Source organism: Typopeltis vanoorti, chromosome 19 (assembly GCF_054136105.1).
Source record: "Typopeltis vanoorti isolate ZY-2024b chromosome 19, IOZ_Tvanoo_1.0, whole genome shotgun sequence".
NCBI lineage: Eukaryota > Metazoa > Arthropoda > Arachnida > Uropygi > Thelyphonidae > Typopeltis > Typopeltis vanoorti.
In genome coordinates this window covers 94,802,342-94,826,111 of record NC_143567.1, presented here as the reverse complement: position 1 = coordinate 94,826,111, position 23,770 = coordinate 94,802,342, and positions in this window count along the sequence as shown.

The window sequence follows — 23,770 nt, the reverse complement described above, 5'->3', positions numbered from 1 at the left end:
CTTTCTTGTTGCTCTACCCTAGATGCAAATTATTATACAATCCTATCAGTGGACTGATTGCATGTTCCAGTGTTAAGGTTACACTGGATCATAAGCTTTTATATTTTAAATGAATGAAAATTTATCTCTGGATAGTTTAAAAAAAAAAGTCTAATTTCTCTTATGGATCTGTATTCTTTAGTAAAATTTTCATACATCACTTTTCTGTAGAGATTTCCATAGAAAATTTATATATCAAAGCACTTTTTTTATTATTTAATTTAATTATTTTTTTTTTAAGTCTGAAATATGTATATCAAAATATTGCTTTCTCCTTTCATGGAATTCATTGATTTTATGTACATATTATTCACTTATTATTCAAACTGAAAGTAATTAAATAAGTAGTGATACCATTAATGAAGTAATTTTAGTATTTGAAGTTATTCTTTATAAAATAGATAATCTTGGTAATTATTTTTAAATTTAGTTTGCTAGACTTATAGCATTATATATAGACAAATGTAACTGTTAATCAGTATAATAAAGTTTAAATTATATGAAGGCTCTAATTCTTTTATAATGTAACTTGCTTCAATTGCAAAATTCATACAAAAGTATGGAAAGAAGCTGCAAATGCACAAAACACTTCTTCCAGTACTTTTTTTTGAACAATATTATATTAAAAAAGTGCTGTCTTTTGATTTACTCTTTTGAAAGCATTTGCCTTTTTAAAATTGTTTGCTATTTAAAGACTTACCTTAATTTTATGATTATATATTTGTTGCTGATATGAAAACTTTATTATTTTATTATTATTATACATTTTTTGATGCAGTTAAAGATTTCCATATTGCATTTAGATTTTATGAAATGGTTCTCCTTTCACTAAATTCATTGAAATATATAAAAGAAATTAATTAAAATTCCTACTTTGATTCATATTGCCTTCATAATTATTGATAATCATCATAGTTATCAGTAGGCTAGTCACTTGGAATACCATCCCATCCCATCTCTTACATAGAGAACGTGTTTATCTTTGTGTTGCTATAATGCTTAGACAAAGTTAAACTTGGTTTATTGTCTAGTCTCAGAATGAAATATCATATATATGTGTGTATATATCTATCTATATATGTATGTGTGCATTTGTGCACATGCGCATCTTCTGTATATACACCTTTAACATTTCTCCAAGTTAATCAAATAGCTTGTATAAATCCATTGTATTACCATTTTTTACTTCTTTAAATGCATAATTTGATGCACTGTTAGTGTTCTTTTCTGATATATGGAGTCTTGTATTACATATTTTAAAGTCTGGAAATGAGAGAAATTAGGCTATGGACTAAGTCATAGGTTATTATTAGGACTTTATACATACTCTTTTAAAAATGAAAGATACATGAGAAGGTATAAGGAATAATTTAATAAGTAATAAACAGAGATTCTGCTTTAATTTTTTTCAGGATAAGCAGGATATATGGTTTAGTGCTCTTAAGAAAATGACTAATGCTTCTTCGTAGTAAGTTAACTTATGTGCATTCTTTAGGCATATTTTCATTTTCTCATTTGGAATGCATAACCTTTATAAGACAAAATTTTCTATAAATCGTTGTAGTGAACGATTTGCAACCTATTCTTTTTAACTGTAATAAGGTTTATTAGCTGTGTGTGAACTCATTAAATGGAGATAGACAGCTGTGAATATTTCAATAAATTGTGCTATAAAATTGCCATTTAAAGATATTAAATGTCACTTATCTATACAGTTATAGTTTTTAAGCAATATTTATAAATTTCTCTTTTTATCTACAATTTTCAGAATAAAAATTAGAGATCTTTTACAGTATTGTTATTCTGGCAGATTTCCAGTTAGTAAGATATTTAGTAATGTTCATAATGCCTTAAAAAAATGTTAAGTCACATTATATATGGCCATGCTTCCAAATATGCAAGTTAGAAAATTTTTGTAAAATAATTAGTTTAATGCATTTGCAGATTATTAAATGTATAAAGTATATGTCCATTCATATTTTACAAATTTATTTTCTTATTTTATATGTTGAAAAAATAGTGATTGGCACTTATATAAATCACATCAACTTAATTTATAATTAGTTTGCTATAGTTATTAGCCATTACATTTTTATTATATTTACTTTTATGAATTATTGTTTCATTTAAAAAAATACAAAAAAGATTTATTTTTAAATCAGTCATGTTTAGTATACCTGATTTAAGGTCTTAACTTTTTTTGTAATCCAAATAATCAAATTCACTTATACAGCATGCTCCTTTGGGCTGTAAATAATCATTGCTTGTTTTATTGATAGTAAGCTGTGTTATTGGTCTGAATTTTCTATTCTGCATCATTTCTTATATCTTAAATAAAGGTTATTTATATTATACAAAATATATTTTGTAAGATAATATAGCTTGTACCATTTTGAAATTTTTGTGAAGTTAGAAAAAAAGGGTTGTTTGTTGAAATGTATTGTTTTGTAATTATGTGATTATTTAAGTTTAACAATCCTGAATATTATGTTTGGTTTATTTTAATTTATTCATTTATTTGCATTTTTTGCTAACAGATCATTCTGGCCATTCTAGATTATATTGACTGTATGTTTTCTTATGAATTTTAAATTAGACCCCCTGGCATCAGGAACAAACTTAGAAAGTGAGCACAATGACTATCAGATGTCAATACTGTTATTACATTTTCAGATGTAATCCGATGTCCTCAAAAATATTGCTTTAAAAAGGATTCTGTGCAGGGCGGGGGGAGATCTATATGTCAGATGTATTTGATTATCACAAAAAATACGTTGTCTCTGCAAAATTAAAGGATGGTTTGCAAAGTAATATTGTGTATATTTAGAATAGGAATGTGCCTGCTGTAGTACTTTTTTAAATCTCAAAAATTATATTATTATGCCCCTAATTAGTGAAAAATTTACTAATCGTAATGTTTAAAAAGTTATGTCCAGTACTTCACTCTTGTCCCCCCTCCCTCCCTCCAAAAAAAAAAAAAAAAAAAAAACTTGGTTGTAGGTATTTTAAACTAATTTTTCACCAAGATGCACTGATCTGAATGTAAACTCAACATTGTTGCTCGTTTTCTTGTCATTCATCCCCCCCCTCCCCCGCTCTTCCAAAAGCTTGCTTGTTTAAAGCAGTCTGAGAACACATACACAATTGCCTCATGGCCTTCATTGCCTTGGTGCTAAACAACTTATTTCTTTTCTCCCACCCTGCAAGTAATATCTACATTGTATGCAAACTTGCTATATCTTTTGTATGCTGTGAATATATATATTAAGATTTTAAGCATGACAGCAACTTCTTTGTATTGTATTGTACATAACCCTATGTTTTGGCAGAAAGATCCCAGAATGATGGGGTGGGGGAAGAAACAAAGGTACACTTCAATGATTTCTTTAAATTTGCTATATGGAAAATATGGTAAGTGATTTCATTTTTTCAGATAATTTGTTTTTGCCAGAAAAACTGATTTTCATTCACGATCCCACTAGAATTATAATTTTGCACTTAATCTGTAACAAAAATCTATGTGACAAAGAAAAAAAACTCTGAACTGAGACATTCATCAAGTATCTTTTCATTTAGTTATATTTTTGAAATATTTAGCATTTCGAGACCATGAAATCACAGGGCTGCTACTTTTTGAAGATAATTAAGATTGCTTTATATTATAGATAGAAATCTTACTTTATATTATTGAAAATAATATAATTTTCTGCTTTATAGTTCATATTTGAAGAAAACATATTCCATAGCAGCTATAAACTTCAAAATTTTCCTGCCTGTAATATTCAGTGATTTTGATGTGAAACATCATTGACTAATATGATGGTTTTATCTACGTGTTTGGTCAGCAATAAGTTTAAAGACAACTTCTCTTCTATCCAAAGAAACTAACATACCCCTCCTTTATTACGTTTTCATATTAAATTCGCATAAGATGTTTTATAATAGCTTTTGATCTCAGTAGCATTTAACCATGTGTTTTCATTGTTAAAATATGATCCAATAATTGATTTTATTGAAGTACATAAAAAAAAATTTAAGTAATGTAGAATATCTTTAAATACATAAAGTGGCGTTACGATATGGCTACTAATGATATTGCCTAAACTAATTCTAATGTAAGAATGATCAGTATTCATTTTAAAATTGCTGCTCTCTAAAGATCCTGATATAACTTGAATGCAAATCTATAAAGAATAAATTCACATTAATAGTATATCACTAGAAGACCTAGATTGTCCTGATTCCTTTGAGAAATTTAAATTCAATAACGTTTTAAATTTTATTAAGAAAGAAAAGTGATGAATGTAAATGGCTGTGCACTGTGGAACAAAATATGATTACCCATATTGATCAGTCTGATATTAAAATCCCAAAAGAGAGAGAGAAACCATCAAAATGTTCTATATACAGCCAGCTTGTGAAGCACATTACTTTTTGTAGATTGAATACGAAAATAGTCACCAAAGGAGGTGACAAAAACAAGTTATACTTGCATTTCATTTGTTTACACTATTATAGCTTTGTGTACTAAAGGTAGTGAAGATGTATGAAAATGGATACAGTAAAAGTAATAATTTCAGTAAGCATGAATTCTTTGAAACATACAATTGCAATTTGTTCCAAATTATAATTATATATTTCAAAGATTACTTGACCTGACATCATATAGGAAGTTTTTGTGGATTTAAAGAAAGGCATCAATATTTTTGTCCCTAACGTTGCTGCCATGTAGTCTAATGTTTTGCCACATCTCAGTTTTAAAATCTGAATGCCTGAAGTTGAAATTTAAAAAATATCTGAGGGTTTAAATTTAAAAGCTTCTGGATGTTTTCGTAGGAAATATTAAATGGAGTATTAAATATCTAAATGAGTATAATGGCAAACCCAATGAATGTTTTCAATACATGAATTGTATTTAAAAAATTTTAATAACGTTTATATTATTCGGCACAAAAGAGTGAAATTTGTATACTTCTAATAATTCTTTCTTAGAAATGTAAGTGGTGCTTTTCATATGCATGTTATTTAAAGGAAAAGTCCCTTGTTAGGCTTAGTAATGATGACTCATGATTCAAGATATTCATTCCTGTTTAGGCTTTAAATAATATATTAAACATATGCACAGTACAAAAACTATACCAGAAAAATTTTCATGATATTAACTTACTACATTTTAACAAAAAGCAAGACAGAAAAACACTTTCTTTTTTGTTGTTGTTGTTGTTCATTTGGCACAGGAGGAATTGTGCATACTGCCGGTGAATTTTCAAAGATGATTTGTGCAAATTAGCTGAGACACTGACGTTGCAAAATGAAGATGGTATTTAGTAAGAAGTTGTAGCCCTAATAAGTAAATATGCTTTTATGCTGCTACTTTTCCTTTAGTTATACAGTGATCAGCATTCATTTCAGACAAATTATGAAGACTACAACTGTGTTAGAATTAATCGCTTTAATTTCCTGATGTTTTGGCTTTCATATTAAGGTCATCATCTGGAGTATACATGTGCTATATATTTACCCTATAGATATAAAATGATAAGCATTTTTATGTAACGTTTTTGTGTCACGTTTTTTCTCCGCCTTCTTAATATAATATATATTTCATAGTAATTAATAATAATTTGGTGTGTGTGGTGTAATTATTTTTATATAAAAAAATTGAGGAAAATAATACATTTTAATTTTTTTAAATAGAAAAATATTAAACGTTGCACTATTTTTATAGATATATAAGACAAAGCTAATATTTAACAAAAATGACTGTTTTCAAGTCTTAGCAAGTAGTGCAACATGAGGGCAATTCGGAAGTAGTGCAAGAAGGGATAACTCGCGGCAAAGATGGAGCAAGCTCCGGGCATCTGATCCAAAAATAACCAGCTTACCAACTCAGAGAACTGACTTACCATCCCGGGATTGGGCATCGTAGGCACCAGGGGGAGGAACCCCCCACGATGCCTACGGACTACCAAACCCCCGAGTTCCGGCCTACCAGTCTCCGGAACTTGGGGATTTGGGTGCCCTAGGCGAGGGGGGGGGGACCATTTGATCTTCATAATTCTAGTCATCAGACTTCAAGGAGAACCGGCTTACCAGTCTGGAACTTGGGGGTTTGGGTGTCATAGGCGCCGGGGGGGGGGAGCTTTGAGTCTTCAAAATTCGAGTCATCAGAATTCAAGGAGAACCAGCCTACCAGAACTCGGGGGCATAGCCCCCCCAGTGTGTGTGTGTGTGTATATATATACACACACACACACACAGAGACAAACTATGTTACATTCCAAAGTATGCCAAAGGGACAAGATTTGATGAACCATTATTCTACTGGCCTGACCTCTAGTGGACGAAAACTACATTGAAACATTCTATTTATATCATCATAGAATATAGCTCTGATGTAGTTTTCTTTTTCTTTTTCACTAGAGGTCAGGCCAGTACATAAAGGTTGATCAAATCATTGTCCCTTTGGCATACTGTTTGAAATGTAATATATATGTGTATACTCCAGATGATGACCTTAATATGAAAGTCGAAACATCAGGAAATTAAAAAGAATTAATTCTAACACGGTTGTAGTCTCCATAATTTGGCTGAAATTATGCAGCTGATTATAGCTGATATGCAACAGCTCTAACATATCAGTCTGTTCCTTAGAAAAATAAAACAAAGTTTGAGTATGTTTCTCTGTAATTTTTAGTGAGCTTATCAGACTTATTTTAAATATTTTACCTATATACACTGCATGGCATGTTGCTCAGAGAATTTTCTGCAAATATTTACTTTTTGTTTAAATAGTATATTTATCTTGATCGTTCATTTGGCAAAAAATCCTAATTCTTTTTTGCATATGTAATGCTGTTTTTGTTAACTTTAATGATATAATATAAATCTTAAATAGATGACTTAAATATATTTGTTACAACCAGTGTATAAATGTTTTTTTGTTATATTTATCTGTCTTAAAAAGATGTATGTTTTGTACATAAGTGACTGTAAAGCAGTGGATAAAATTATGAATTGGTATGTGCTGAAGGTGAAGGGTAACTTAAATGAAGTAGCATTTTAACTAACAGTCCATTCCTGAATGTCTAATATCTGTACAGCAGATATAAAGAAGTACATTATTTAAATGAGAACAATGTTTGTGTAAAAATATGTAAATTATATATAAGCTGTTTTAAATCCTGATTTTACCATTCATATACTGATAGTTATGTGTCGTCATAAGTCAGATGATCATGCTTGTTGCAATTCCACTGTGAAAAACAGGGAAATGGATGTTAATTTAATCATAACGTTTGGATGTGCAGGTAGACAGGTTATATTTCTATCTAGTAGCTTCAGTCTCTAGACCTTCAGTGCCTTATGATATTGGGTAGCATTTATTTTATGAAAACATTCTGCTACCATGCCATTTTGGTTAATAACTTGATGTTCTGTTTTTTTTTTCTGTACATGCCTCTAGTTTTTTAGAATAATATTTTTTAAAATTAGGAGTTTGCACCTGTCTGCCAGCATTTGTATTCTTTATTAATTTTTTGCTCTGCTGTAAAAGGCCTGTATAGAGGTTTTGTGCTAAATAAACTAAATGCAGCAACATTTAATTTTTTTTCTTTAGTGCATTAATATTCTATCAGAAATAGGATAAGACACCAAGAATACTCAAAATAGCTTTCTTTTTGTTATTGTTTTTATATTTTGTGGTATATTTTATCTGTTTTGATTGAAATCATCTATATAAGGTGCATTTGTTTTAACTTTGGTTTACTGTTTAAGCTTTCATAATGACAAAGATGCCAGCATTCTGTTTTTTTCCCCTAACATAAAATGCCTACTTTGAAATCTTTTAGCATTAAATTTTTTTTCATGCTTAAATAATCAAGTCTGAGTATGTGATTTATAATATAATTATTACATTAACTATGAGCTTAACATATCTCTTTTTTAGTTTAACAAATAAAAAATATTTTCCTGGGTGATTTTAGTCTATCCTACAAGACTTATAAATTCTTTTTAGCTATACCTGAATAAGTTGGTTTACTTTTCATACTTTATTTGAAAAAAAGTCTTATTTAAAATGTTTAATCTTGTTATCTTTCAAATTAATCATTTAGAATAACTGATGCTGTAGATTGAAAAATCATTCCGTATGTAGGCTTACAGTGAACTAAATTTAAAACAGAGAAAACTTTTTACCTACATTCTTTAAAATGCCTGTCTTAGAAATCTTAAATCTCTTTTTTTGCACTTGGAAGGGGGGGGGGTAAATATTGCCCTTTTCAGCCATACTTTATGATGTATTGCTGAAATTATTATTAATTAATAAATATTATTTTTCTTTATTAGGCTTGGTGCTCCCTGTTAAAGAAAAAAATCCAGTAGCTGTTAATTCTAATATTACCCCAAAACAGTTTGTAGCCTTGGGATTCTGGGGGACTGTTGCATTACAGTGTCATACAGTGTACAGCATCTATCAAATCTATGATTTTGAAAGTTACTTTTTATGTGTTCATTTGCGCGTAATTTAAAAAAAAAAAAAAATCTTTATCTTCAAGCGAACTTAATACAATGTTTTTTTGTTTTTTTTTTTATGAAATTAAAGATACTGTTATAGATGTAATTATTTAATCACAGGTATTTTATCCAAAAAATCTGGTTAATCTTAGTTAACCAGATTTTTTGGATAAACTTTCGAGGATGTTTTAAAATGCTGCCTCGTCTAAAAAAATATGCCATTATGCATAGAAAATATAACCAGATTTCACAGTATGCAAGGCGTGACAATTTAATTCCTGGAATACACCTGTAAAAAAACCTACATTCGGAACTATACATTAGTGGCTAGTGTCGCCTTCGAAGTAGTCCCCTTGTGCATTTATACACTGGTTTAGATGGTGTTCCCATTTTTGCTTGGAAACATGCTTGGAACTCTTTTTCCGGAATACTTTCGAGTTCCTTTATCACATTATGCTTTGATATCAGCGATGTCAGAAAATCTTCATCCTTTTAGCGCAGTCTTTAATTTTGGAAACAGCCAGAAATCACAGGAGCTAAGTTAGGTGAATATGCAGGATGACCTAATTTGGTAATTGGGTTTTTGGCCAGAAACTCTCTCGCATTAAGTGTACTATGACATTGTGCATTGTCGTGATGGATGATCCACTTGTCAGGCAATGATTCAAGTCTTTTTCTCCTTTCTTGATTCATTTGCAATTCATCAGCCATTAATTGCACACGTAATCATCTGTCACTCCTTACCAAATCTTGCACTGTGTTCACTTGCGCCCGTCATTTTTGTTTTTGGCTGCCCAATGTGAACAACGACCCAGAATTGGGTCGTTGTTCACATCATCTTGCCCGCCTTTGAATCCATTATGCCACTCAAAGACACTTGCCTTTTTCGGAGCATCCATGCCATATGCCACTTTCAACAGCTCAATGTTTCAGTAGCAGTTTTGCTGATTTTCACACAAAATTTGATGTTAACACACTGCTCCAAATTTCGATCACACATTTTTATACCAAAGTTTACACGCAGATCTCTGTTGTTTTTGCAATAGCCAACTAACAAATGGCTCTATTGGCTTGAGGTTTATGCATGCATTAGTTAAATGATGTACAAACACGATTACTCACATGACTCCAACCGTGGGTGACACTATGTGGCTGTTCCAGGAATTAAATTGTCACACCTTGTGCTTAGTCTTCAGAATCACACAACAGTCTGCAAAGTGTTTTCTTTATGCTGTCCTATGTTTTAATTATTGACTGTACCACTAATAGAAACAAGTTTTCGTGAACTTTTGATGAATATCAGAAAGTGTTTTCATAACCTTACTTCCCCATATGACTGAGAACATTATGCACACATCATTTAAGGCAAAAATGAGCTTGATGCTATACTTCTGTTACCTATTCTGGTCATTTTATTTGCATGCAATATCTGGAAGTTCACAACTCATCCCATAATTGAGCCACATAGAAGTATTATTTATTTCTTTTTTTAACTCCACTAAAAATGTACTAGATTGAACATATATTACATATGTTTAACATGTTATAAACAGACATTCGCATATCATTTTTTGGAATATAGTATATCCTAAAGGGGCAATGATTCCAGGATAGTTCAGCACAAAATTTCATTACTAGTTTTTCTATTAACAGTTTTCTTACATACTGGACAGTTATTTGTTAGTTCTCCATTCTGATCAAATTGGAGAACTGCATCAATTCATTTTCTGCATTCTGTCCATTCATATTTGCATGTCACATACTGAGAATAACCATGCATGTGTGTAAAGGAAATTGGAAATAATGCCTCCTCCCATAACAGAAGGTAAGGGAGTATTCCGAACTGTATCCCCCCCCCCGGTTCCTATGGCGGGGCCATAGGCACCGGGGGGGGGGTGGAGCCCTCTAGTGTGTGTATGTATATATATATATATATAAACTAAGGAACCACACAGATAAAATCACTAAAAGTTGTGGATTGTGTAGGTAAAAAAAAAACAGTTCCGTTCCTTGCCGTTAATTGTGCATTTTTTAAGATAATTATATATATTTTTAAAATATAAACATCTCTAAATATATATATATTTTTAAATATATCTCTAAATATAAACATTTATATATTTAGAGATTTGATTTTATCTTTTATTATTGTGTGTGTGTATATATATATATATATAAATAAAACTAAGGGACCACACAGATAAAATCACTGAAGGTTGTGGGCTGTGTAGGTGAAAAACAGTTCCTTCATGTTAATTATGCATTTTTCAAGATAATTAAATTTTTTTTACCAATATATTAATTAAAAATTTTTTTTTTTTTACATTTATATTTAGTGATCTTTTATTATTAAATAAATTATTATTATTGTAATTATTGAAGTATATATATATAAATGACATCAGAAGGCAGTACAGAAAAATTAAATAATATAGTAATTTAAGCACTGCTTTTAAACTCAGTTCCGTAATGCTCATGGCTAGCAAGGCTTGCATTATGGAGTGCTTGTATTTTTAATGGTTGGATATACAATTAAAAAAAATTGTCCTTATTACATGATCAGTTACATAAATTAGTTCTTCATGATCCTACTAAATTTTCCATAAAAAACAAAAATTTTGACAGCACCTTGAAATAAAGATTCTTCAGTTCAACCCCACACCTTTCAGAAGATCTTGAAGAATGAACATAATGGATTTCCTGAAATCCATAAAGCTGGAATTTCTTTGTATTGACTGATTATTTTTGTTGTACATACAGAATCACCAAATACATATCTAAATTAATATTGTCAGTTTCAGAAGCAATGTCCTTACGTCAAAAGCACTTCCAAATAAATTTTTAAAATTAATTCAAAAATAATATGGTGAGCTTTAATATTGTTATATTTAATATGTAATAGCATGTTATCTCACTAACATGCTATTACAAAATACTCTTAAACAATATTGAAAACATTCTTCTTTAAGAATCTTTGAAGAACTTCAATAGTATGTATTTTCTACGATTCTTGTTGATTGCTTTGTTAATAATAACCATAAGAGCTGATAACAGTAAGCATTTTCAGGAATGACCTATTTTCATCATTTTAAGTAGTTTATCTCAAATTTTTGTGTAGTTAACTGCATCCAGAGCTTGAAGAATAAATGATTTAATTCGTAGAGTCCTCTATGACCAATTATAAAGCTGAAACAAACATTAAGACAATGACAATTCACAAACGGAAAGTGTAATATCAGCGTTACAATCTTAATTTTGTATGTTGTCTCTGGTTATTGTAAGGTATAAACTCCAAGCCTGTTCATTCAATCAAGACTTGTAAAATATTATCAAAAAAAAGTTGATTCTCAACAAAATGTGAAAGGAAATTAAAATGACCTTTGGACTCTACTGAAATATCATGGACACAAAGAAGCATAAACGATTTAATATATTTCATCCATATATATTCCTGAGGTCTCTTTTGATGAAAGGAGTTAGCCAGTGTCATACGGGGTTTTCACTAGTAAACTTGGGTTTTTTGTCCCCCAGAACAGGCAAACCGGCCCTGTGAACACATGCATCTACAGACATAGGACACACTGGGAGGCATAGGGCTAACCACCTCATCAAGTTACTGTTGTGGTTGCGAAGTCCAATACTTGAAAAGGTTGTGGGTGCTTTAGTGCCTGTTATGACCACTGATAGAATATATCCCTGAAAGTAGTTAAAAAAAAAAAAAAAAAAAAAAAAAAAAGCCCTTGGAAACACTGAAGTTCAGCAGTGAAAATGATTAAAACTTTATAATTCCAAGTCTCATCTCTTAAGTTGTAGTCAGCTTTAACCATATCAGCTTCTCTAACAGACATAAGACTTTAATAAGTTTCTTCATAGCCATTATTTTTACTTTCTCAGTTATACTTGACAAGAAATAATATTCTTGTTTCATTTTTTTTTTTTTTTATTCCTTTATCCAAAGTTTGCATGTACTTGTATGTATATAGAGGTTGTTGACTTCACATCTTTAGTATCCCCAGGGCCATCTTAACAATTTTGAGCACCCTGGGCTAAAACAATTTGGTGCCTTAATCACATTGGATTGAGCAATAATTAAATAATACATATAATTAAATAACTTTCATTGCACATTTTTAATTCAACAATATTTATAATATAATAAAGGTAATAAGCAGTGAACATCTTTTGCACCCCACTTCCACCTCTTGGGCATGCTGACTTGGGGATTCTTTGCTTTGATTGTATGGGGCACTGATTAGATCCAAACTTGACTATGAGACCCAAGTTTATGCTTCTGCCAGAAGGGAAAAAAAATGACTGATGACTATACCCTATTCACCATCAAGCCATAAGAATAGCAACTGGAGCATTTTGAAATTCATCAATCCCTAGTCTGTGCATTGAGGCAAATGAACTATCTCTGTTGCTTTGATGTCAAGAGCTGTCACTATTATATTATACACTAAGAATATAAAATCCCTGCCAGACCATCCAACCCTACTTTGCCAACTATTTTTGCTCATGGAAGGAGAATCTACGACACCTGTCAGATTGCCATACAACGCTTTTGGTTTGCAAATAAAAGTTCTTACAAGCTCTAGATACTGGAGTAGATATGCATTTCTACCATGGCATTCATACATACCATGCAGCTTTTCTTTCTACAGGCTATGCAAATTTTCCACCATTCCTGTTGTCTAACAGTTGCTCAAGCTCAGAATTGAATGCTCCAGTTTTGGACCTGTTTTCACTGATGGTTCAAAATCAGAAGCTCTAGAGAGGTCTACTGTTGTCTTCCTTGACAGCAGAATAGCTGCTCAAATCCCATTAGAACGTAACGAATTTACTGCTGAGTTGTATGCTATAGAGCTTGCATTAAACTGGAAGACTGCATTGCTATCAAATGAGCATAATAATATATACAGATTCACAGAATTCACTATGAGTAATAAGAACACGAGCTAAAACAACATCCAGCACTCTCGAATCTACATGTCTTTTCTCAGTTATGGAAGCTACACTTGGATATACACATCTTGCATTACAAGCAATGTTGGGATTAAAGGAAATGAGGCAGTGGGTACTGCAGCTAGGTCAGCTTGTTTCTCAATCTTTCACCATCTGTGTGTTCCAAACATCGATTACTGGCAGATCATCAGACAGACTTTTATCCCAGTGGCAGTCATCATGAAATAGAGACCAATAAGCTCTATTGAATCAAGCCTGAAATTAAGTCTAGTCTACATAGGGACTGCAAAGAGGAAGTTGTTCTTACTTTGCTTTGCACAGGTAATGGTCATCTTACTCCTTCCTACTGAAGGATGATGACATGCCTGTGTGCAAGTTGGATTGCAAAAGGTCAAGCTTCATGGATAGGAATGTGAAGAAATCGGAGTGGTTTCCAGAGTTTGTGGACTGATAAATACAACAGATGAAAATTACTAAATGGGTCAGGAAACTTTGAGCCATAGATGGTCAAAAGCAAGGGATTGTAAATTGCCATTTTCTGACCAGCAGCATTAGATCTTGTAAAAGGCACAGGTTCCACCTTTGTGGAAAAAGGAATCGTGATGTATGTATGTCATTTATGTTTGTGTTTATGTTACCATTTTCCTGCCCCTCTCAAAAGTTTATAAACCTCTATCATATATCATCCATCTTTCTTCTGTCTGCTTGATCAATCCTCGTAATCTACATTCTGTAATCCCAATATCATCTCTGTAATTCTTTTTTGCAGCTCCATGGTTTCTTTGTTGCTTTGGAACCAAAGAGACCAAATTTGCACACGGCTGTCTAGTTGTGATCATATTAAGGCTTATAAAGAGGCAAAATGACTCGTATCCTTACATGTCAATGTTCGGTTCAACAGCTCAGTTATCCTCTGAGTGGTTTTTTCAGGTTTTGTTGTGTGACCTTTGAACTTCAACTTTCTATCTGCCATAACCAAGATTTCTAGTTTCATCAGTTACTCCAAGCATGATCCCACCAATATAATATGCTATTGGGTGGCACATCAGCCCATAGTGCTTAACTTTACACTTACTAACATCGAATTGATTATTGTTTTTGTGGGAAAACAGCCATTATTGTTTTCCCACTCTTCCTGCCTATCTTTGCATCAACAGCAAACAATTGAAGATCTCCTGTCAGATGCTTTCCTATATTAAAGTAACCAGCAATGGTACAAAGACAGCCTTGGGCACACTACAGGTCATGTTCTGGCAGTTTCACATAGCCCTTCTGATACCTGTCCATAAACCATCCACTTATCTAAGCTACAATCCCATATTCTCTAGTTAATTATATTATTATTATGGGCAACTCCAAGCAGTCTGACTCATTGAGGGAGGACCTAAACATATCAAGAACAACTGTTCGGCATTCGCACACTATATATCTGTCATACTTTGCTTTGAATTCATTTACTGTCGTGGCACCCACACTGGAAGTTTATTCCACTCATTCATCACTCTTCAAGTAAAAAACCTAGTTCTAACATCCTCGCTAACTACACTCTTGCTCAGTTTCCATGGATGGCCCCTAGTTCTCCCATCACCAGACCTGTTCTGAAAAATTTCCTCTGAATTAATCTTGTAAAAATTTTGTCTTTACAAGATTATTTCAGTAATTTGAGCATCTCAATCATATCACCCCTTTTCTGCCTATCAACCAATTTCTGTAATCCACAAATCTTCAACCTGTTCTTGTAAGGTTCATTCCATAGTCCAGCTATCATCTTGTTCACACACCTCTGGATCTTCTCTAGCTCCCCTCCAGTAAAAAGAAACCCAGGGGCCCAGATCTGGACAAGTCAAGATGGGGTCTTATCAAGGCTCGATTAAGAGAACCAATAACCTTATCTCTGCTCAAAGTATTCTTCAGTAACCAGGTGATCTGATGAGCTGATTTAGCCACTTTTGCTATGTGTCCCCTAAACTTCAACTCCATATCCACCAACACGCCCAAATCTCTGGCTTCATCAACCTCCTGGAGTACAGTTCAACCAATGTGATATACTGCTGCTAATTTTTTCAACCCAAAATGCATAAATTTACACTTTGCTACATTAAACTGATTACTGAAACATTCTCATTAGCCCAGACTGCCAATCTATCCAAATCATTCTGCAAAATTTTGACATCGTGTATTCACTATTGCTCTACCCAACTTTGCATCATCAGCAAATTAATGAACAGGTCCTTTCCTATATCATTAATCAAATTAAATAGCAGTGGACCACTGGTAACACCTTTTGTACTCCACTCCTGAATAAACTACTCTGATATCTCTCATCAACCACCCTCCTATCCATCTCACCAACCCTATATCCTCTCCATGTGCTGCAGTTTACTGATTAGAATGCCATGTGGTATCCTGTCAAAGGTCCAGCAGTATCACTAAATCCATTACCCTTATCCAGTTCAGCAGTCACTGTATTATATTATATAAAACATGAGTAAGTTACTGAGGCATGATCTACCCTTCACAAAACCATGCTGTCCTCCATACAGTATCCCATTTTCATCTATCCATTCCTGTATTTTGCTCTTGCCTAATATTTCCAAAACCGTAACGATTCCTGATATGCTGATCGGTCGGTAATTTGCAACAGCAGTTTTGGAACCTTTATGCAATAGAACTATCTTCCCCTCTTTCCACCCCTTCTTGACTAACCCACAGCTGAGACTTAAATTAAACAATATGGTGAAGGGAACTGATAATTCCTTTGCCACTTCATGTAAGACGAGCTGGTATACCATCCGATCCTACAGATGTATTTACATTAAGGTTCTGTAATATACTATTCACCTCCATTTCATTCACTTCAATTCCTGTATCAGCCATATGTTCTCTTATTCCTGCAATATCACAGCCTGGATGATATACTCTTGCAAAGTGTTCGCTTTGTAATTCTACTATTTCAGCTGATTCAGTTACCTTCCTGCCATCGGCATTCCTTAGAATCATTTTGCCGTATACATTTTTTTTTTTTACTTGCTGCATATCGAAAGAACTGTTTGGGATTCACATTAGCTTGCATTGCTAATTTCCTTTCATAATCTGCTTTTGCTTTTCTTACCACTTTAGTTACCCTTCTGGCCTGTGCTTAGTACTGTTCGTTTGCCTGCAGGTCACCTTTCTCCTTAAATTTCGTCCACAATTGTTTCTTTTTTTGCATCTCAAGCTTAAAAATTCCTCCTCATTCCGAATACTCCTGGCATTAGTGTACATAAAGTGCAGAAGTCCCTTAACCCCACCCCTATTTTGATGCCTTATACTATTCCATTTTGGTTTGTTATCCTTCATCCTAACTCAGGCATATTATGCACTTTCTTCCACTCAACTGAATCACTGATGTCTGCATGTCCACTTAACAGCAACCCCACCCTCCCTAAAATTTCTAGTTTCCCTGATTCTGCATATCCACTTTATGCAACAACCTTTCATGTGGTATCCTATCACATGCCTTACCAAAGACCAATAGTATTAGCGTATTCATTCCCTTTATCCAACTCAGCCATAACATTATTATAAAATATGAGCATATTACTTAGACATAACTTCCTTTGGTAAACTTCTGCCATTTTTTACAATATCTTGTTTGTCCTCCCATTTTTATATGCAGTTCTTACCAACTTCTCTAAAATATTTATGGTTACTCCTGAGATACTGCTAGGTCGATAGTAAGACATCCAGGGCCGTCGCATAATTAGATCGCGCCTGGTGGATTATAAGACAAAAATAGAAAATATCCAATTATAATTGGATATTTTTATAATAATGAAATAATTATTACATCACACCTCCAGGGAGTCCAAAGACTCATCGAGGGACAGCATCTATTCTACAACTCTTCGTCTCATTACTCCACCAACCTTCATTATCTAACACCAACGCCATCTACCGTCGACTACCACCACTAGTACTCTCACAGACAATTGCAAACATACTTGCCCACGGCGGGATTCGAACCCGCAGCCTTTTGGCTGGAGAGTGGATATGCTAACCACTCTGCAACCAAACTGGCTAGATTGCTATTTTGTTATTTTTTACAAGAGAAACATTAATGCAAAATAATACAGAATATTAATTAAATGTTTGCTCTAAGGGGATATCGCACAATAGAACTGTTTTTTAAGCTCTTCTTAAAGCTGTTTAACTATGTCCGCCTCTATCGGTAGTTGCTAGACCAATCAAACTTCCTTAGGTCATTGCTGTTCGCAAATAATTTTTAATCTGCTTAAGCTTGGAAAACTTATTTCCCCACTTGCTATGCTAACAGGAATTGTTAACAATATCCTTAGGGAGGTAGTTACGTTTGTATAAAAATCTACAAGATTTTGGTTATATATAATATATATATATATATATAATAGGGATCTAAATAGCAGAGTAGGAAATGATTGTCAGTCATACAAAATATTTTGGGAAAATTTGGAGAAAAGAGCAAAGCTAATAATAATGGCAAATACTTGTTGGATTTCTGCTCCGGACATGCTCTGGTTATTACTAACAACATGTTCCAACATAAAAATGTGCACAAATTCACATGGAGAAAAGAGACAAGGAATAAGAAAAGTCTCAATGAGTATATTATTGTTGATAGCGATGTTTTCTCTCTGGTGCATGACACTAGAGTGTACAGAAGATTTGAAGGAAGTGATCACTATTTAGTCTTGAGCAGGATAAAATTGAATTTCATATCGAAAAGAAGAACATGTAAGAATGTTTGAAAACGAATAAAAGTTGAGCAGCTCTCAGATGTGAACTGCAGACTAAAATATACAAACATTATTCAAGAAAAAATGAAAGAGTTTGAGAACAGGAACCAAACCTTGGAGATTCAGTGGCAAGTTCTGAAGAAAACGTTGATTGATTCCGCCAGAGAGACGTGGTGAGGTTGTCTGCAAGGATCGAAAAATCAGAACTATTTGGTGGACACAGGAAATTAAAGAGGCAGTGAAGGGAAAAGAAGAAAGCATATCAAAAGTTACCTGGCAAATACGTCAGCTTATGCTCTTAGAGAATACAGAGGCAAACGTAGGAAAGCTAAACACTGTGTAAAACCAGCTAAACAAAAGTCATTGGAAGACTGGTAAGAACATAGAAAATAAATATCAAGAAGGTGGCAAGATATTCCGGAGGTTGTTGAAGAAGCTCAGAAATGGAGGAAAGAGTGCTGTAAAAGGAATTAGAGATGATAAAGTTGATATAAAAACTGGAGAAAAAAATATTCTTGAAGTATTGAGTAATTACTTCAAAAAAAAATCCTAAATGAAACTTGTAGTGATAAAATAAACACTGACCAGGCATGCAATCAGGAATACATATCCATGCTTGAAGTAGAAAAAGCCATCAAAAGTCTGAAATGTGGAAAGGCAGCTAGAGTAGATGATATTAGACCAGAAATGCTCAAGTATGGAGGTATAAACGTTTTACTGTGGATGCACTGCATAGGTCAGAGGGCCTGTACACGAGGACGAATTCCAGATGATTGGAGTAGAGCTGTCATAGTACCTCTCTATAAAAAGGGAAATAAAACTGATTGAGAATCACAGAGGTATTTCTCTACTGAGTGATCCTCGTAAGATTTATGCCAGTATATCTGAGAAACTGTTGAGAAGGATTGTGGAAGAAAAGGTTGGTGAAAAACAAGCTGGATTCAGACCAAATAGAGGCTGTCAGGATCAGATCTTCACTTTACAACAAATAGTCGAGAAAGCATGGGAATATAACAAAGATCTGTATTTAAGTTTTGTAGATCTGGAAAAAGCATATGACAAAGTGTCAATAGAGAAACTATTCAAAACGCAACAGTTATATGGTGTCAATGGGGCATTATATATCAAGCTTGCAATACTTTATTTGAGTTGTAATTGTCTTTATTTGAGTTGTAAGTCAGCAGTTAGAATTGTAGGAAATACAGGGAGATGGTATAATATTAAATCTGGTGTCAGACAAGGATGTACATTATTCCTTCTGTTATTCATTATCTATATGGATCACATTACGAAGGAAAGTGCTATTAAACCTGATATCAAAATTTGAGATGTTAATGCCAGCTCTTTGCTTTATGCAGATGATGTTATACTTCTAAATGAATCCGCTACGATTCTCTGACTAAACTGAATAACTGTTGTGATAGATATGAAATGAAGGTCAGCAATAACAACACAAAGACAATGAAAATAGGCAGAAATATTGAAAATATCAGCTGCATTGAGAATAGCGAACCTATATAGAACAAGTAAAACATTTCAACTACTTAGGCACGATTTTTAGTGAAGATGGTAAATTAAATATAGAAATAGACAACAGAATCAGCAAAGCTGGTATGGTGGGAAGTCAATTGAATAAATTCATATGGAATAAGAGATAAATTAGTCAGAACACTTAATTAGCTGTATATAAGACAGTTTTTAAACTAATTTTAACTTATGGATCTGAGAGTTGGGTCAGAAGTAAAACATTTGACCAAAGACTAGAGGCTGCAGATATGAAAGTCCTAAGAAAGATTAGAGGCATGAACAGATGGCATCAATGGCAATATCATATTAAAAACGAGGATATTAGGAAATAAATTGTCATCGTTAGCATCCATAAATGCATTAGCAGAGCTAATATCAGGTGGTATGGTCACTTAAACAGAATGGGCAAGGAAAGATTAGCCAAACAAGTGTTCTCTGCCAAGTTTGCAGGAAAACGAATGGAAGACCGAGATATAGGTGGATTGATACGGTACAAAGTGCCTTAGACGATAGATATATAAATATAAGATCTGACAATGTCATATCTTTGACAAGTATCAGATTCAATATTGCAAGAGCCTGTATAGCACAGTGGAAGTGGCGTTTGCACTCTACAGCGCTTGACCGCATGACGAAAGGCGTTCGAATCTAGTCACCGACTAGAGGAACTTTTTCTAAGCTCTACCAGTTCCAGAATTAGTCGATCTCTGGCACGGGCTAGCGGGTTTTTCCTCCTGGAAACTTATGATTTTCGTCCTGTAAACTCAAGAAAATCGGCCGTAGAACCCACACTATTTTCAGACATTAAATATATTGTGTTATGGTTAGGGACCACCAGATGGCAGCACTGACTAGCCGCTTTCTTCACTGCGTGCCGATTAATTAGTGATAGCCTTGGGTCAGCTATCTTTGATTAGCTACCCACTCAGTCTCTAAAAGTTAGACAGGGCTTGAAAACGGCCTCGCCTTCTCCCTATATGGGAAGAAAAAGGCGTTAGCTGATTTTTTTTCTGATAAATCTATTGCATCACATCAGATGTTCTAAAATATCTTGTTGCCCTAATACAGTGCCTACTGCAATAAGGCTGAACGAGCGCCCTTAATTAAGTGGCGCCGTGAGGCAGGCTGCCTGTATGCTACACCCTGTCGACGGTGCTGAACACATCAGTCATTGCACCACAAATACAAACATGTCAAAGACATAGCCAGTTTGGCTGTACACTCCTTTAGCACACGTAACGTGCTAAAGGAGTGTACTGATAAACGTGCTGATATCTCATCTGTCAAAGTTGCTGAATTCTTGTCTAGGTTATGCAGCAACTTTAGAGCTTCCTTCTCATGCACCTCTATCTCTTCATCCAGTATAGTGGTAGAATTGCGCACTAAGTTACTTACAACATGTCGATAGTTCAAATAATGAGTGCTTGATTCATCAAGATCAATCTCATCTACTTCTGATACTAGAGTACTGTATCAGAAGCAGAGTTATTCTTCCTCATTCATTCATTCTTCTACTTGCAGCACAATGATTAAATTCTTTTCGTTTGTCTTTAGACTGTGCAGTTAATTTCTTTTCATACTCCAACTTAGCTTTCCATAAACACTTGTCACTTCTCTGGCCTGAGCTTTATATATATAACTCTTCTCGCTATGATTAGTATGTTATTTTCGACCACAAAACTAATGTAATAAAAATAACTAACACTGGGGTTTAATTGAAAGGGAGATGGTAAATCCCGTTTTATTTTATAGCCGGGTACGAAACTCGGATCGAAATCCATCGAAGTTCTAGAGTTTCATGCCGAAAAAACTATCGGCGAGCCCAAGAGTAAGTAATCCCTTGGGTAGTAGAACACCAGGGAAACTCCATGCAAAGGTGGAGCAAGATCCGTCACAAACCTTAATATGCTCTCGCAATGTAAAACACAGCTCCTAAGATATGTATACTGTTTTACATTATGAGAAGAGGTCACTATCCAGACCGGTTTCAACCTTTTTGGAAGTCTCATCAGTAGGTAGGTAGACCTGGAAATCCGAGTTTCGTACCCGGCTATAAAATAAAACGGGATTTACCATCTCCCTTTCAATTAACTTATGTAGCCAGTAAAACATAAAACATAGTAATAACACTGGGTTTGAATTGTTCATATTCGGTCTAAATATATTAAATCTTATCACTTTATTTCAATGAGACCATAAGTATTTTAATAAAGATCACACAAATAGTTGCGCTAGCTTCTGACTAGCTTTCTCAAGGCTGTAACTGTGCTAATACAAATGCAAAAAATTAAATGAATGTTAACATTCATTAAACGCGTCCGATAGCAGAGAAATTAAACTCTGATGAGTTTAGAGATCTGATCAGTGATTTCCAAATGGCACACACAATCATTCCTTGGTTTCTGTTTAGGGTACCTTGTGAGTGGATTACCACTGTAGCCTGTGTGATATAATCACGTAATCACAAGAAAGATATTTATTTAACCAAATATTTCGGTCTGGAAATAGCAGACCATCGTCGGTGGTATTACAAGAACAGTTTAAAAAAAAATATACAAGCTAGAATACTAACAATAGATCGTTGAAATTAGAACATGCCGCGTGATGTTATATCACTAAGTATGAAACGAAATATTTTGAAGTAGAAACATGATTGAATTTGCTATAAAAAAAAAAAAATAAATAAAAAATAATTAGTAATCTTGATTAGGCTTTCCCAGATTTTTGATATAGATATGCAGTCATTACGATTCAGGTTGGGATGATGGAGCAAGGCCTCCACGCTTTCCTTGAACAAACGTTCGAACCTATAACGGGATCTATGTAAGAGGCGCGTTTTGGACCAAAGGATGCTGTGGTCAGTTTCAATCCCGTGTTGAGCCAAACCAGACTTTTCAGGTTTATTGTGAAGAATGGATGATTGATGTTCTTGGATTCTTTTTTCAAGAGAACGTCCAGTCTGTCCAAAGTAAGAGAGATCACAGTTGCAAGGAATTTGATAAACTCCAGGAAGAGATAAAGTTGAGCGTTTGTCTTTAGGAGAAGGAAAATGAGAGGACAATTTGTTAATAGGAGAATACGTAGCTGTTAAATCATATTTCTTCAAAATTCTTGCGATAGGTTCTGAAATACCGGAGATATAAGGAATAGGTACTCGACGTATTGAATCTTTGTTGTTTTGTGGAGGATTATAAGATGTAAGAAGACGTTGAATACTTTTTTCAGAAAAGCCATTGAGTTTCATGTGTTGCTGGATAGTAGAAAGTTCTTTCTGTAGATAATCAAAAGTAGAACAATTAGTTTTGGCTCTTTTGATGAGACATTTTATAATTCCTGTTTTTTGACATGGATGATGGGCTGATTCTTTCAGAATATAACGACCTGTGAATGTTGGTTTCCTGTATACTGTAGTTGTAAGAATATTTGAAGATGATCGGATGAGGAGAACGTCTAAAAAAGATAACTGGTTGTTTTCTTCTAATTCCATAGTAAACTTTATGCGATGATGTAAGGAATTAATACTGTTTAAAAAGGAAGATAAAGTGTTTTTACTGTGAGGCCAAATAGCAAATATGTCATCTATATATCTTACCCAAAAAGATGGTAGAGGGAAACTAGATGTGAAGAGGACTTTTTCTAAATGTTCTAAATAAAAGTTGGCTAAAGCTGGAGAAAGAGGACTTCCCATGGCTGTTCCTTCTACTTGGCTATAAAATTTGTTTTGACATATGAAATAACCAGAATGTATAACGAAATCGAATAGTTTTATAATATCTTGAGGAAAGATGTCAGCAAGTAGTTTTAAAGTTTCCTTAAGAGGTACATTGGTGTATAAAGATTCTATATCAAAACTAACCATAAGATCTGTAGGTTGTAATGAGACATCTTTTAATTTTTCTAAGAAATCTGAGGAGTTTTTTAAAAAAGAACTCGAGTTGCCAATGTAAGATTTCAGTAATTTAGCTAGATAT